Below are 17,415 nucleotides of genomic sequence, written 5' to 3'. Positions count from 1 at the left end.
TTTGTGTTTTCCCGAGATCCCCTAACAGCCTAACCTGAAAAAAACCGCCCAGTCCACGCCACACAACCCCTGCTACCTGTGTAGCCGCCTCCTGCGTATATTGCACACCTGACCTATTAAGCGGAACATGAAACCCAACCACCCTTTGGTGCAAGTTGAGGAATTGCAGCCTACACGGTCACAGAACCCTCTGAGCCACTGATTCAGACCCTCCACTCGGCTCTGTACCAGAGGTCCGCAATCAGTCCTGTCGACTATGCTGCAAATGGTCAGTTCTGCTTTCATCTCGCAAGCAAGACTGGCAGCCTTTACCACTTCTGTTAGCCGCATGAAAAAAGAGAGAATCTCTTCTGTTCCAAAGTGACACACATCGTTGGTACCGACGTGAGCCACCACCTGCAGCTGGTTGCACCCTGTGCTCTTCACAGCATCCGGGGGGACCCGTTCCATGTCTGAAATGACTCCGCCCAGTATGCACACGGATTGCACATTGGTTTTCTTTCCCTTCTTGGCAGGCATATCCCTAAGGGGCCCCATAACGCGCCTAACGTTGGAGAAGTTTCCTCTGAAACATGACAGGTGACGGCATCTGGCTCAGCAACAGTGTCAGCCACAGACAGTACCTGGAACCTGTTTGTCAGACTAACTGGGGAGGCCTTACGTGCGGCCACCTGGGAAGTCTTTCGCCACCTGCTACGCCCTGGGGCGACCTCCTACCTGACCACAGGTGAGGGGTCAACCTCAGTGCGAGCAGTAGCTGTGCTGGCCACCGGTGAGGACCGATCGGAGGACTCGGACGTGCTGGACGTCCGTTGGATCTTCATGGCTGGCCTACAATAGTGGTGCCGATCCACTGCAGCCTCAAGAGACCAGGGTTCCTTGGTCAATGTCAGTTTGCATCAAATGCTTTTGATTATTACCTCGCTGTCCAGTGGTCCGCTTCAAAAAAATGGTTCAAATGGCTCTGAGCACTATGGAAATTAACGTCTGATGTCATCAGTCCCCTAGAACTTAGCACTACTTAAACTTAACTAACCTAAGGACATCACACACATGCATGCCGGATGCATGATTCGAACCTGTAACCGTAGCAGTCGCGCGGTTCCGGAGCCGGCTGACCACAACCAATTTAGAAGGATTATAGAAAGACCAGTTACCGTCTTCATGGGGGATAAAATCCCCGTTCCCCAGATACTGGCTGTAGTGTCCACATTAGCGACTACGACGAGCCAATAGATTTGGCAAGGAGTTGGTATATTATAGCTATTGCGCCAGTAGCTATTGTCCGTTGCGCTTGGTGGTCATCGAACTATTTGTGGCTCATCATTAATATTACACGAATGCATTATCTGTTCTTTTGGACATGTCTGAAAGAATAGACACCACGCGGAATCCGCAGCTGTCATACTGTACTTAAGTTGTAAATTGAAGGTGGACAGAGGAGTGTCAGCTGCATCGGGACATTATGCGAAATCAGCGGCGACGAGTGAAAATGTGTACCGGATCGGAATTCTAACCCATACTCTTCTGCTTACCAGGCAGGTGCGTTAACCACTGCGCCATCCGGGAGACATTGTTACCGCAACTACTCGTATTATCTCTGCACGCTTCACGGCTGATTCACATTTCCATCGAGTGCCACATATCCAGAGTCTCTGTCCATTTCCCCCATATTCGCGCTCTGAGATTCTCACTTTTTTTTCTTTATTGTGATTTCATTCCCCTGCTCCACATGGGCAAGCGAGGGCTGTGAGCGGCACAATCCGCCGCTCTGCAGCCGAGTGACATGACAGCTAATACAAAAAGAAACTATTACGTATAAAGGCGATAAAAAGGGGGACATAAAACAGAGTAAGGGGAGATAGTGGAGGTAAAAATACACTGACATGGAGACGTTCATGGGGGGATTCTCACAGGAGATTGGTCGTATTTTTGCATCCACACTGAAGAGGATGGATCCATTGCCCAAATAGGCCAATCAAATTATATGAATGCATGGTGTCTGTTCTTGCGGACATGTCTGATATCCGCCTCGAACGCGCTGCTATCAATCGTTCTGTTCCGTACAGAGTTCCTAGGTGTATCCAACGCAGTTAAAAATGTATTTACACGATCTGTATGTAGCGTACAAATGAGAGTTTCATCAGAAGTGGAACGTGGCGGTAGATGTCGCTCGACGAGACCTTGTTCCTACGTGCAGAAATGCCCCACGTCCTCGGGCGAGCGCTGCGAAAAGCGAATTGGGCGGCGAGCAGCGAGGTCTGCCCAAGGCGAACAGCTGAGCGGCGGCGCGCGGCGCGCATGCCGATGGCCAGTGAAGCAGGCAGCTGGTGGCCGCCTCGCCGCTGCTCCGGCAAGAGCGGCCGCGCGAGCAGCCGCCGGGCCCTCGGCATCACAACGACCGCACGCCGCGCTGCCTGCCTCTTCCGCCCTCTGGACACACACACGACACCTCCTGTCTTCCTCCTGGCTCGAGTTTTATGCGGGTAACGGAACAAATGACCCCGTTTTGCCAGACAGATCATCTCCTCCGTAATGCGAATAATTCTAAGATAATGCCTACAATAAAGACGAAGAACGGTGTAGTATCTGGTTACAAGATAAGTGATCAACATCTTCAGCACGGCACATCGTGTAAGTATTTAAGAAACGATATCAAATGGGACGACCACGTAAAATCAGTATTTAGGGAAGGCGGAAGGCGAATGGAAAACGTAGATTTGTCAGGATTCTGAGAAACTGCGCTGCATCCGTGTCGAAAACTGCGTGTAAAAGGCTAGTGCGACCGCTCCTTCCAGTGTTTGGAAACCTTATAAAGCAGGAATGGCCGAACGGTTCTAGGCGCTACACTCTGGAACCGCGCGACCGCTGCCTCGGGCATGGATGTGTGTGATGTCCCTAGGTTAGTTAGGTTTAAGTAGTTCTAAGTTCTACGGGACTGATGACCTTAGATGTTAAGTCCCATAGTGCTCAGAACCATTTGAACCAAACCTTACAAAGAAGGCACGGCAATAGACAATGAACTAATTAAAAGACGCGCTGCTAGGCTCGTAGCCGGTAGGTAAAGCCCATGCGCAATATTACAAAAATTGTTGTGTCCTTCCGGCTTGGCGGGCAAGAAATGTTTTAATTAACGAGATGGTTCAAATGGCTCTGAGCACTATGGGACTTAACATTTGAGGTCATCAATCCCCTAGACATAGAACTACTTAAACCTAACTAACCTAAGGACATCACACACGTCCAAGCCCGAGGCAGGATTCGAACCTGCGACCGGAGCAGCAGCGCGGTTCCGGACTGAAGCGCCTAGAACCGCTCGGCCACAGCGGCCGGCGCAGTGGGAGAGATCCGGTCTATATGGAGGATGTGAAAGGGTTTCCTAGCGACACTTCTGCAGTGTAGGTGTAGTCGAAACAATCTTCGCAACATATAGGGCCGCCCATACACTCTGGATCTCTACCCATGCGTCTTCCATGTTTTTGGAGCCCTCAAGAAAGAAATTCGTGGCCGTCGATTTGCTTCGCACGAAGAGGTGCTCGCCTGGGTTCAGTCATGATTCCGTAGGCAACCGCAAACATTTTTCAAGGCACACATTAACCGTTTTGTCTCAGAGTCGGATAAATGTATTAACATTTAGGGCAATTATTTTTAAAATGACAGACAATTTACTTACTTTTTTTCCAGGATTCGAACCTGCGACGTAGTGGTCGCGCGTTTCCAGACAAGACCCTAGAGCCGCTCGGCCACCCCGGCCGGCATTTAAAGAGAGAGAATATGTCTTCTCTGACTGTCTTATAGTAGAAAGTGACTATTAATCACTTGACAATGACAACTGCATTCATACGAATGCATGGTGTCTTACTTCGAAAGCACAGGCACCGCGCAGATCCCGGAGCTGTGATATACTATATATGTAAATGGAATGAGGATCACTGCTGTCAGCTGCAGCGGGACATTAAGCGGAATCAGCGGCGTCGAGCAAAAGTGTTTGACAGAGGGTCCATAGAATAACTTTAGACCATTTCCTGACCTTTCCACTCTTGAAAACCACCTGGGAGAAATGAACGTTTAAATTTTTTCTTGGGACCTCCGAATTCTCTTACTTTATCATGATAGTCATTTCTCCGTATGAGTCAAAAACATACCTTGACCTTCGGAACAGCAAACTGGCGACTATAATTTCAAAAAGTCTCACCGTCACGTTGACGTATCTCTGGAAGAGACGTAAACCTATAGCAACAACGCAAAGGGACTATTCTCCACCTCTCCATCGCGCTGGTTCCTCGATGTGATCCTAGCTACAGTTATCTTTCCAAGAAGCTTGCCACCCCAACTCGCGTTTCATATCCATGACACTCTGTCTTTTCTTTTTTCCCTGGCCTCATCCCGCATCTTCAAGTTATCGGATGATAATTTGGATGTGGCAGTGTTAGCGGTAGAGGGCGGCCAGATGCCCTTCCTGTCCTAACGCAATACTCCCTAAAATATTTCGTGATATTACAAGCCGAGCTGCCCTTCTTTAAACTAAAACTACCTCTAATTTCTAATCATCTACTCACTTCTTATATCTAACACGTGCAGGTATCAGTTGACTCAGAGGCGTACGTTCAGGATAATCGCAGCTGAATTTCTCAGTTAATCACATAGCCTGCCACTGGGTCCCAGACGCACATATATTCATTATATAGCTAATATCTAATAACCATCATGCAAGTGGTCACATAATGTGATTTATTAGTAAACTTAATATTGCAACTGTAGCTCAGTTTTGTATCCTCAACGTTAAGGCATAAATCTGCTTTTCAAGTATTACATTTCCCATCGTCACCTTGAGGTACTAGTGCAAGAGACATCCTGTACTGCCTGGGAACTGTTCTCCGCCTCTCCTCCTGTCTCATCGATTTGAGTGTAGCTACTGTTATCTTTTCAAGAGAATTTGACGATTTGCACCTCATTAGACTGTTACATCAATTAGTATCTTGGGGAATACAGATGTCAAAAGCAATGTGCTGTCTCCCTCAGTGACTTCACGGCCTTGTGGCCAGTATACCATCTCCCTAGTCGTTAACAGCGGCCAATACTTCTGTTTCAGCTTGCTGCTCAGTTGTGCTCACGCAGCACAGTTGGCCATTTTCTAGTCATCTGTGCAAATGCTTTCCCAATATTGGGAATCGAACAGGGGCATTTCCTGCCAGGCGAACAGACTATTCAGCAACAAGGGCCAATGCGTTTTGTAGCTTGATGAACTGATAACCGAGTTCGATGAAATTTTGCGACCAGAACTGCAAGAACGTAGATGTAAACAGATTTTCACGGATAAAGTCGTGCCGTCTTAGTAGAGAAGTGTGACTGGCTATACTGCTCTTTCCGTCGAGCACGTGGAAACAGCCGGGGCCCGCTGTCCAGTGAGCGAACTCTTCTTACAGCGCCGCCTGCGAAGTGTTTGTAGAACGAGTCCCGGCAGTTTCAGCTATACGAGCTGGCCAGATCAGCAGGCACCGCAGGTGCGGCGAATGCTGTCAGTCGGAACGCCTCTACGACTCGCCGGCAGAGGGAAGGAGCGCAGTTCCGCCAACTCAGCCGCTGGTGGACTGTTCCCGTGGGACGCGCTCGCAATCTAGCCGCACTCACGGCCCTTCCTTCCCTCGCAGCCGACGGTACAGACGAATTTGTAAGACGGCCATCACCCGTCGACTGGAAACACGTACAATCTGGGCGCCTATCAAATCGGAGAAAACGCGCGATTCAAACCACCAACTTTGCAAAGAAGCTCTATGTGGACGCGTTAGGGGTACGCTGGGGATATCTGCGATGTAGAAATGTAAGCTGTTGTAGTAAAATGGGGAAAATTAATGGATGGACTGCGATTTTAACCCCGCTCTACCCGAATACGACTGTCTCAACTACTGCCGCTTCTCGCTGGGTGAAGGAAGAACAGTACGTTCAGGGACATCGTTCCTAAGTTTTTTGCGTGAGCTGGCTTTGTAAGGTTTTTATATTATGTGAGATGGCAGGTTTGTTTCTAATATTTCACATATTTCCTAAGAACGTGCATAGAGGACAGTCTTGGGATTTCAAAGTTTTATACTGTTGTCGAGTAGTAAGTATGCCCTGGCGATTGTCAATGCCCATAACCCATTCAAATTGTTTTTTTTTCTCGAGATTGACAACTTCGTATCGCTTTTCCACTTATGTTATTATTTTCCACTAATGGTAATGTATGCACTGACCAGTTTCATGTAAGTTATTAATTTATGACCTCAGTTTTGTAAAACTGCTCACATACTTCATATTTTTAGCTCCGCTTTCAACGGCTAGTGACGTTACAGCCACTTGCAGGAAATTTTTGATCTGTACCTGTCTATTTTACATTATCGCTACCCACACTTATTCATTGTGTTTCCTATGTCTACTACTTTAATACACAATGATTTTTTTACTCTATTTTACAATTGTCGGATGCATAACTTTATGTATCTTTCTCTTTTGAATATGTTCACATTTCCACAATTCTATTCATTTCGCATACAAAAGTGAAAGAATGTCTTGAATATTCCTTACTATATTTATTAGCTAGTTACATTTAGCAAATTTTTTGTTTGGTGGTGTGGGGATGATTTATTATTATGTATATATTATGAGAAACAGCAGTTTCATTTGCAATATTTGCCACATATAGCGTATCTCCTGAGTATGTGTATAGAGAAGAGTCTGTGGATACCAAAGTTTACATTGTTGCCAACTAGTCAGTACAAGCTGGCGACCACGTCACTGTCGAGCATTGATAGAATCGGATGTGTTGACTTGGGACCTATTGGTGTGGAGCCAGTTACTGCTACTTGGAACATATCGAATAAGGTAATATCTGGCTATGCATTTGCATGCGCTGCTACTGCAGGTTCAAATGGTTCAAATGCCTCTGAGCACTATGGGACTCAACTGCTTAGGTCATCAGTCCCCTAGAACTTAGAACCACTTAAACCTAACTAACCTAAGGACATCACACACATCCATGCCCGAGACAGGATTCGAACTTGCGACCGTTGCGGTCGCGCGGTTCCAGACTGTAGCGCCTAGAACCGCTCGGCCACTCTGGCCGGCGCTACTGCAGGAAACGGAATGTCGCGTTTAGAGAGTATTTTCAATTTTAGCTTTTTCAGTACTGTAACTTGTGTTCGGCTACCAGAACATCGTCGGTTTAACACTTGACAGTAAGCACGAACTCAGGAAAGGAAAGGATTATCTTATCATTTCTGCTTATTTAACTGGACCGATAAATTTTAACTTAATTATTTCTCTCTATATAAATTCAAATCGGCTTTTCGCGTCCGTCTTTATATGCCGGCTAATCTCAGGAACTAGATTTTGATCCGATATACAAATTGTCTGAATTGTGTTGAATTAAAGTTAAGTTGTGAAAACGATGTCATTCCCACCTAGCGACCAGCCGCCATAACAAGAGAGTCACCTGCTACAGTGCTGCAAAAATTTTTAATGTAAACGAAGCAAAGCTGCATCCTATGCTGAATTATATTTTCGAAAAAGTTTCATTTTACGAATAAGGAATGCCCCGAGAGTGCGTCAAGCGTGACCATTTTCGCATCTGATGTGCTGGTCCACTGGTAGAGCGTCTGGCTGGAAACCGAGAGGTTACAGGATCAAATCCCGGCTGGGTCCCTTTTTTCACTCTGCCTTTTAACCTAGAATTCAACTTTCAATGCCGTGGAGATTCGCCGGAAACGAACCGTGGCTCGGATTCCAACCCACACTGTAGCTCCCCTATCCCCGTTCGGATAACTGGTTAGGAATATGCAAGTCGCCAAAGTGACATCCAATTGATTGCAGTCGTTGCAGAACAACTGCATAGCGAAAAAATATGTGAATCCAAAACCTGTGCTTTTCAATTCTTTATGTGTAACATAAAACGTTTTTCGAAAATCTAATTCAGCATAGGATGTAGCTTTGCTTCGTTAGTATGAAAAAAATTTTGCAGCACTGCTCCAGGCGACTCATCCTTCAGCGTAAAGTTTTCTTTGTGTCAAACATAGATGTAAACTCGATTCTTTGCTTAGTGGAGCGAAAAATATTATTTGTTTGGACACTTTGAAATTATACAGAAGACTGGGTGATGGTATAGGTGTTTTCATCTCCCTGACTAGCGGTTTTCATTCTCTAGGATACCTTTATTTGAATACTGATCGGATATCAGTAACATGTACATCAGAGAGATTTATTATTTTCGGAGGCAGATATAAGAAATGTAATTGTAGTGGAGTGGCAAATAAGAATAAATACTAACGCATTCATATTTTCTGTTCATTTTCATACAGTATAGTGCAAGGTCAGAAACAGTCTGAAAAGCTTTTAAGGGTGCTGCAAGGCAGCTAATTAGCACTGGCTCGCGCAGATTTAACCAAGTCGCCAAAGACGATGACGCGAAACGTGATCTTCGTTTGGTTTCCTAAAACGGAACGAGATAGGTCTCGTGCGATATCATTCTACGCCATGAGAACAACGTACACTAATTGTATCTGGCGGGCCGCTTGAATATGCGGAAGCAGCGGCCTGATTGGATAATTTCAAAGCTAAGTAACTCGGGAACGGCGCAAGGTATAGATCTTTTTGTAACAATTATTTCTCAGCATAACCTACCCTGCAGCACCATTATAAGTTTTACTGATGCTTATGACCTCCTTGTATACACAGTAAAGAAGCAGAACTGATAACAACGTATTGTAGTGACAGTTGGAAGAACTATTCAATTTCTAGAAACGGCAGGAGAAAAAAGCTGCGTGTTCTAGAAGTGGCTTACGAAATTAAAGGCAAAGTCAATTAATTTTGAAACCCATTGTACTCGTTGGTAAAATTATTATAAGATGTTAAATAACTTCTGTGGAAAGCTATATTCAACAGACTACTTTTGTCAGAGGTTCTTGTGAGAGACATCCCTTATTAATTTTGTGTCAGGCTAGGGCGTAATTTGTACTTCCTTTAGTTTTCTTATTTTATTAACGTTTAGCAAGAGATGGGACATTTATTCTGACGCATTTAGAGAAAAAATACTTACGTACGTATAAAAATCTATAAAACAGTGATGGTAATATTGACTTATACAAATTGTTTTATGAACGATTTATTAGCTCAGAATATTTTAATACTGTGATCGAAATTAGTTTACTGGTTTAGGGACATATTTTCTGTTTGAAATGTGATTTTTCATTACACATTGACTGTAATGAGTAGTTATTTAAATAGACTGGTCAACTTATTTCCTACTTTTCAGCTCACTGACTAGGTTTTAATTTAATGGTAACGAAGCGGAAATGTGGTTTCTTTATAAAAGAAAAGTATAACAACGAGTACATTACTTGATGTGATATGAAAAGCGCCTTTTTTGTGTCATCTAAGAAAAGATACATTCGATTCCCAAAAGACGAAATATTCTTTAGTGTTTGATCTCAGGTACTTTTTTACCACCAATTTGTTTTTTGCGTTTTCATCACACAATGCGCACAAAATTTTCGATACCGAAGAGCAGAACTTATATTGGGATTAGCAAAAATATTTACAGTCAGTTACAAGAATTTGAAACCGCTCATCTAACTAAAAAAGAAGAATATATTTACTTTTTTAAGACGCACTGAAAGACTCAAAGCTGTTATGACGATTTACACAGGAGCTGAGTAGAGCTAATTAAATAAATTACTATGACGACTGCTGAGAGCACTACAGCCTGTTCGATGTTACTCTTAGATAAAAATATTTTATTTTTTTATTTCTATAAACTACATCGTCTGCGTAGAACCTCTACTGGTTCAACGAAGACAAAAAACTGAACTGCGATTTTGTTCTAACAGTGGACCAATGTTCTCGTTGCAAGATGCTGTAAGAGTTTAGTAAAGCAGCGGAGACAAACTTTTACTATGACATCATATTTCCGCGACGCGACGCGAAAGTTTTGCGACAGTCACAGTACTAGTTAGAACCATTCTGAAGGAGTTCATGTTTCAATTGGACGTGTAATACAGTGTATTCAAAGTTGGTAAATACCTTCGCATCAACGGCAGTCAAAATATACGTCTCACTTTCTTGTTATGTGGTAGGTGATTTTTACGCAGAAATAAAATATTTTTTAAGTTAATTCGTTATTGGGCGTCGTAAATTCTTTTGGGTTCAATGTTTTTCTGTGTAAATTCGTTAGGCTTTGACTACATAACAATGACCACAATTAATCTTACACTGTTGAGTGACGAAACAGACAGGGGAGCAGTTGGCTAACTTTGCTCGCTGCTCTTAGCAATTTGCTATCGTTGTTCGTAGCCAGTCTGGTGATAATACACAGCCAATGGGAATCGATCGATCTTATAATCTTGGTTGTCCCAATTAAGGGAGGTTATAATTAAATTTTCGCTGCCTGAGAGAGCCCGTATGGAAAAAAGTGAGTGCAGCACAATGAAATCTTGTGGAAACATTTGTAATGACATGTGGAAGAGAAACAACAAATAAACCATTGAGAAAAACACATTTTAATTCCCGCGTGAGGGGTTTGGAATCTGATGATGTTTGTGGTTACGGAGTTAGGAACGATCGGCCAATGATTCTATTTTCTCCTGGGAGAAGCCGGTGGTCATTTGCTCCATAAACTGCTGAAGTAGCTATTGTTGCCATGGCTGAGAAATGCTGGACGTTAAGTGCGATCTTCAAGCAGTGCACTAACTGTGTCTCGATAGCTGAACGTCCCACGGCCGACCGTTCGAAAAGTGCTACGAAGAATTCAAATGGCTCTGAGCACTATGCGACTCAACTTCTGAGGTCATCAGTCGCCTAGAACCTAACTAACCTAAGGACATCACACACATCCATGCCCGAGGCAGGATTCGAACCTGCGACCGTAGCGGTCACGCTGTTCCAGACTGAAGCGCCTTTAACCGCACGGCCACACCGGCCGGCCTACGAAGAATTGTCAAACGGTATCCGTAAGTATAAGACAAGTGCTAGAGAAGTTTTATGAGTATGACAAGCAACTACATCAGTTGTACAATGATTTTAAGCAAGCGTACGACAGCCTACACAGGAAGAAAATTATACAAATCATGAAAGAATTTAGAATCCCACTAAAACTGGTCAGTTTAACGGAAATAACAACGAAAGCAACAGTGTGTAAAGTAAGAATAGAGCAAGAACTGTCTGGTGAATTCCAAGTACAGAGGAGCTACGACAGGGAGATGTGATCTCTACAACGTTATTTAATTCAGTTTTAGAAAGGGTGATGCGGAAAATGCCGATAAACCCAGGAGATACAATAATCGGCACGTTCAAGTGGTAGCATATGCGGATGACGTAGCATTCATTAATGGCAAGGAATGTAAGGGCACTAAAGGGGAACTACGATACGTTAGAGGAAGCAACAAGAGAAGTAGGTTTAGAAGCAAACATAAACAAAACAAAGTAAATCGTGATGGGGGAGCCCAATATAAACTGACAAAAGAATTCAATAGTAATGAATGGGGAAGAAAATGAAAGAGTGAAAACATTTAAATATTTAGGTGCTGTAATAACGGAGGACAATAAAGTAGCAGTAGAAATTCAAGAAAGGATTGCGAGTGGAAATAGTTGCTATTCTGCCTTGCAGAATGTATTGAATTCCAAGAATTCAAAATATGCACGACCATATTAAGACCTATAGTAATATATGGATCAGAAGGCTGGGTGTTGACATTAAACGAGGAGAACTGGTTATTGAGATGGGGAAGAAAGATACTGAGAAGGATTTTTGGAGCAGTGAGAGAGGAAGATGGCTGCAGAGTTAGAACAAATGTAGAACACTTTTAGGACAGATGGATATTGTTGTTAAAATTAAGCAGGGAAGAATAAGATGGGCAGGACATGTACAGAGACTGCCAGAAACTCGGAGTGTCAAGAAAGTTTTTAGGGGAAAACCTGACGAGAGAAGCAGAAGAGGTAGATCCAGGAAAAGGTGACTCGACGATATGGAAGAAGATCTAAAGGCGATGGGAATAAGAAATTGGAGAAGGAAAGCGATGGACAGAGAAGAATGGAAGCAGGTGATACAGGAGGCCAAGGTTCTTCAAGGACTATAGAGCCAACCAAGAAGAAGATTCGTAAAAACTCCACATGACTCAACAACTTTTGCCACGTGACAAAAACATCCGGGTAGACGTTGCTCTTACATTTCTTGCAAGGCTTAAAGCTGACGACATGTGGCCTTGGAAGATTTTATGGAGTGAGGAAGCACGCATTACGCTCACTGGGTCAGTGAACACTCAGACTTAGGGATCGTCACTACCAACAAACGTTCACGAAGTTCCTCTGCATAATGAACGCATCACTATGTGGTGTGGCTTCACGGGCCATATTTCTCTGACGAACACGGACCCTAAGGTCCCGGACATGCATCGTGAACGGCACACGTTACTGTGATCTACTTGGCCAACAAAAGGTCCCTCCGTTGGACTCAACTATTTTGACGTACAATTGAGCTCCACCTCGCATTTCTCTGAGGTCACTCGGTTAGTCTGTGACACGTTCGGAGAAAACCGAATCATTGGTCGATCGTCCCAAACTGTGCGGCCATCAACATCATCTGATTTGAATCTTCTCATGTCCAAATGAAAATGTATTTCTTTCAAAGCTTTATATCTCTTTCGAACGTCCTTACATATGTTTCCACGGAGTTCCATTGTCCTGGCTCTGAGCACTATGGGACTTAACTTCTGAGGTCATCAGTCCCCTAGAACTTAGAACTACTTAAACCTAACTAACCTAAGGACATCACACACATTCATACCCGAGGCAGGATTCGAGCCTGCGACCGTAGCGGTCTCACGGTTCCATACTGTAGCGCCTAGAACAGCTCGGCCACTCCGGACGGCTCATTGTCCTGGAATCACTCTTTTTCATGAGGGGCCCTCTCAAGTAGCGAAAATATAGTCATACGCTACTGGCCATTAAAATTGCTACACCACGAAGATGACGTGCTACAGACGCGAAATTTAACCGACAGGAAGATGATGCTGTGATATGCAAATGCTTAGCTTTCCAGAGCATTACCACAGGGTTGGCGCCGGTGGCGACACCTACAACGTTCTGACATGAGAAAAGTTTCCAACCGATTTCTCATACACAAATAGCAGTTACCGGCGTAGCCTGGTGAAACGTTGTTGTGATGCCTCGTGTAAGGAGGGGAAATGCGTACCATCACGATTCCGTCTTTGATAAAGGTTGGATTGTAGCCTATCGACATTGCGGTTTATCGTATCGCGACATTTCTGCTCGCGTTGGTCAAGATCCAATGACTGTTAGCAGAATATGGAATCGGTGGGCTCAGGAGGGTAATACGGAACGCCGTGCTGGGTCCCAATGGCCCCGTATCACTAGCAGTCGAGATGACAGGCATCTTATCCTCATGGCTGTAACGGATCGTACAGCCACGTCTCGATCCCTGGGTCAACAGATGGGGACGTTTGCAAGACAACAACCATCTGCACGAACAGTTCGACGACGTTTGCAGCAGCATGGACTATCAGCTCGGAGACCATGGCTGCAGTTACCCTTGACACTGCATCACAGACAGGAGCGCCTGCGATGGTGTACTCAACGACGAACCTGGGTGCACGAATGGCAAAACGTCATTTTTTCGGATGATCCAAGTTCTGTTTACAGCATCATGATGGTCGCATTCGTGTTTGTCGACATCGCGGTGAACGCACATTGGAAGCGTGTATTCGTCATCGCCATACTGGCGTATCACCCGGCGTGATGGTATGGGTTGTCATTGGTTACACATCTCGGTCACATCTTGTTCACATTGGCGGCTTTTTGAACAGTGGACGTTAAATGTCAGATGTGTTACGTCCCGTGGCTCTACTCTTCATTCGGTCCCTGCAAAACCCTACATTTCAGCAGGATAATGCACGACCACATGTTGCAGGTCCTGTACAGGCCTTTCGTGATACAGAAAACGTTCAACTGCTGCCCTGGCCAGCACATTCTCCAGATATCTCACCAATTGAAAACGTCTGGTCAATGGTGGCCGAGCAACTGGCTCGTCACAATACGCCAGTCACTACTCTTGATGAACTGTGGTATCGTGTTGAAGCTGCATGGGCACTTGCCGGCCTGAGTGCCCGAGCGGCTCTTCCAATGTTCCAATGTGTGTGAAATCTTATGGGACTTAACTGCTAAGGTCATCAGTCCCTAAGCTTACACACTAGTTAACCTAAATTATCCTAAGGACAAACACACACACCCATGCCCGAGGGAGGACTCGAACCTCCGCCGGGACCAGCCGCACAGTCCATGACTGTAGCGCCCAGACCGCTCGACTAATTCCGCGCGGCCGAGCGGCTCTAGGCGCTACAGTCTGGAACCGCGAGATCGCTACGGTAGCAGGTTCGAATCCTGCCTCGGGCATGGATGTGTGTGATGTCCTTACGTTAGTTAGGTTTAAGTAGTTCTAAGTTCTAGGGGACTGATTATCTCAGAAGTTAAGTCCCATAGGTTCTCAGAGCCATTTGAACCATTTTTGCATGGGCAGTTGTACCTGTACACGCCATCCAAGCTGTGTTTGACTCAATGCCCAGGCATACCAAGGCCGTTATTACGACCAGAGGTGGTTGTTCTGGGTACTGATTTCTCAGCATCTATGCGCCCAAACTGCGTGAAAATGTAATCACATGTCAGTTCTAGCATAATATATTTGGCCAAGGAATACCCGTTTATCATCTGCATTTATTCTTGGTGTAGCAATTTTAATGACCAGTAGTGTATTTTTGGCCGTTTTTCAACATCTCTGAGGTAGCTGTTACTACGTGATTACTATGTGAAAATACCAGCTAACTTCGTTTACGATGTAAAGGAATTATGAACTAGTGATGTCATCGACTACTCACCTCCAACCCACGATCCGTCGCATTTAACTTCCCATCATTCATCGCGCAAGCAGTTTCAATCTGCTGCACACAACGCAGTCTACATTTTCATTGGACAATCACCGGCAAGTTATACAAGAATGAAGTGTCCGTTCGGAGAGTAAGCGACACATAGAGGGGACAGAAGACGGAAGGGACCTTGGCAGGGGTGGGAGCGGCGCCTCCTTCGGCGGCTGCCGCCTCAGAGTCCGGCAAGGCCAGCCAGACGGCGTTGCCGGTGGCATGCGTCGATTCCCCGCCTTGTCGATGCCGCTGATAGCGTAATGCGCCTGTCATGCCGCGTGACAACTGCGATCGAACGGCGTGCGCAACCAGTTTTCCTAGTTGACAGTTCAATTAAGGGCAGAGCGGGCCCCGGCAAATCGCACGCCGGCTTCCGCAGTGGAGTGGAGTGAACTGAGGTGAGGTGAGGTGTGCACGTCACGCCTCTAAGTCCGCGAGACTACGAGGGCAGTCTCACAATGGGGGGCCGCTCACGCGTCATCACCGATATCTTCCATGTTTGTGGTATACTCAGGGCTCGGCCAGAAATGAAAGTGACAGAAGTGGGAGCTCCAGAAGGCCAAGCATTTAGAAAAAATAATGTTCTTGGCGCGGGTCCGGCAAGGCATTAGCCATTTATGTTAGTACAGTATCCAGGCAGTGATTGACGAAGCGGAGAGGGTGTGGAACGGTAAGCCGAGGATCGTGTGGTCGGGTCACCATGAAAAATCTTTCTTCAGTTTCAATTTTTACAATACTTTCCCCGCGAATAAACCGAAAGAAGGACTTGTATTTACCAAAACAGCATGTAAAGGGTATAAGTGCAGATATTTCTGTTGGTGCCAGAGAGAAGATTGCAAAGAAACTAGATGGGGCTGTCAAGACAACCTATTCAAGAATACCATTGAGTCAAAATTTCCGCAGTACCGGGGGAACATTGTACGGCAAAATACCTCGGCTCGGTTTCTTTTTAATGAGAAGTCAACAGCGAGTGGTAAGAGGCTATTAAGAGGACGACACCGACCAATGAAAAACTAGCGAGCATACACTTGATCAGTACCTATGTCTGCGACACATGCAGTGAGCTGGGCACCATCGAGCACACTATTTTGTGTCGAACGGTTGCATATGTTTGGCAGAGTAGTGAACAAATACTAAAGCTGACCAATAGGACCCCGCCGAACGATTTCGACGTTACAGCAGTCACGGCGCCAGACTTTAAGCCCATCCCTACACACTAGAGATCAGCCACCACATGTACATTCGCCCACATAGTGGAAACCAAATGCGCCAAACTGAAAAATTACAGTTTCTAGCTTTTACATACTACCAACATGAAAAACACATGGAAAGGACGTCCGGTGTAGCCGAGCGGTTCTAAGCGCTACAATCTGGAACCGCGCGACCGCTACGGACGCAGGTTCGAATCCTGCCTCGGGCAGGTTAGTTAGGTTTAAGTGGTTCTAAGTTCTAGGGGACTGATGACCCTAGAAGTTAAGTCCCATAGTGCTCAGAGCCATTTGAACCATTTTTGAACCATGGAAAATATGAAAACATAAAGAAATGTTTATGAAGTTTTTAATCAGGCACGGCCTTTAAACAAAGGCGATAAGTATCAGGAATCAGACTGGCCAACAAACTGTTAAACAAGAACGGAAAACCGACCGTCTCCTATCAACATCAAGATGCAGCAACACAGCACCTGCAGACTTGGGAAGAAAGCTGCAGCAACTGGACAAACGAGGCATCTCTTTGTACAGAGCCATCTTCTCATGATCACCCAACCAAAACGAACCTCCAGATGTAAATTACACAAATATACGAGATCATGAACCATGAGCATCAGCTGGTGCTCGTCATTACAATCGAGTTGTCAGCTGGTGTACAGAGTCAGACTTGTCAGCTGGCGTGCAGCGTGACAACAGAGTTGCCAGCTGGCGTTTGTCATTAGAACTGTCAGCTGATGTGCGCCTTTATGACTGAGATGTCAGCTGGTGTGTGTCATTACAACTCAATAATCAGATGGTTCCGTCGTCACAACCAAGTGTCAGGCGTTGTGTATTGATACAATTGAGTTGTCAGCTAGTGTGTTTCATTACAACTGTGTTGTCAGCTTGTGTGTATAGTTACAACTGAGATTTCAGCTGGTGTGCATCATTACAACTCAACTGTCAGCTCGTGTATGCCATCACAACTGAGTTATCAGCTGATATGTCATTACAGCGGAGTTTTCAGCTGATGTGTGTCATGACAACTGAGATGTCAACTGCTGTGCGTTGGTACATCTGAGTTGTCAGCTGGTGTGCATCTTTACAACTGATTTGTCAGCTGGTGTGTGTCGTCACAACTGAGTTGTCAAGCTGTTGTGTGCATTGTTACAATTTAATTGTCAATTAGTGTGCATCGTTACAACTAAGATGTCAGCTGACAATACATTTTTAACTCTATAATTCAGTGTTTACTTAATATAAATCTCCATACA

This window comes from Schistocerca americana, chromosome 2 (assembly GCF_021461395.2).
Source record: "Schistocerca americana isolate TAMUIC-IGC-003095 chromosome 2, iqSchAmer2.1, whole genome shotgun sequence".
Taxonomy (NCBI): domain Eukaryota; kingdom Metazoa; phylum Arthropoda; class Insecta; order Orthoptera; family Acrididae; genus Schistocerca; species Schistocerca americana.
Note: the sequence above shows the minus strand (reverse complement) of the source record.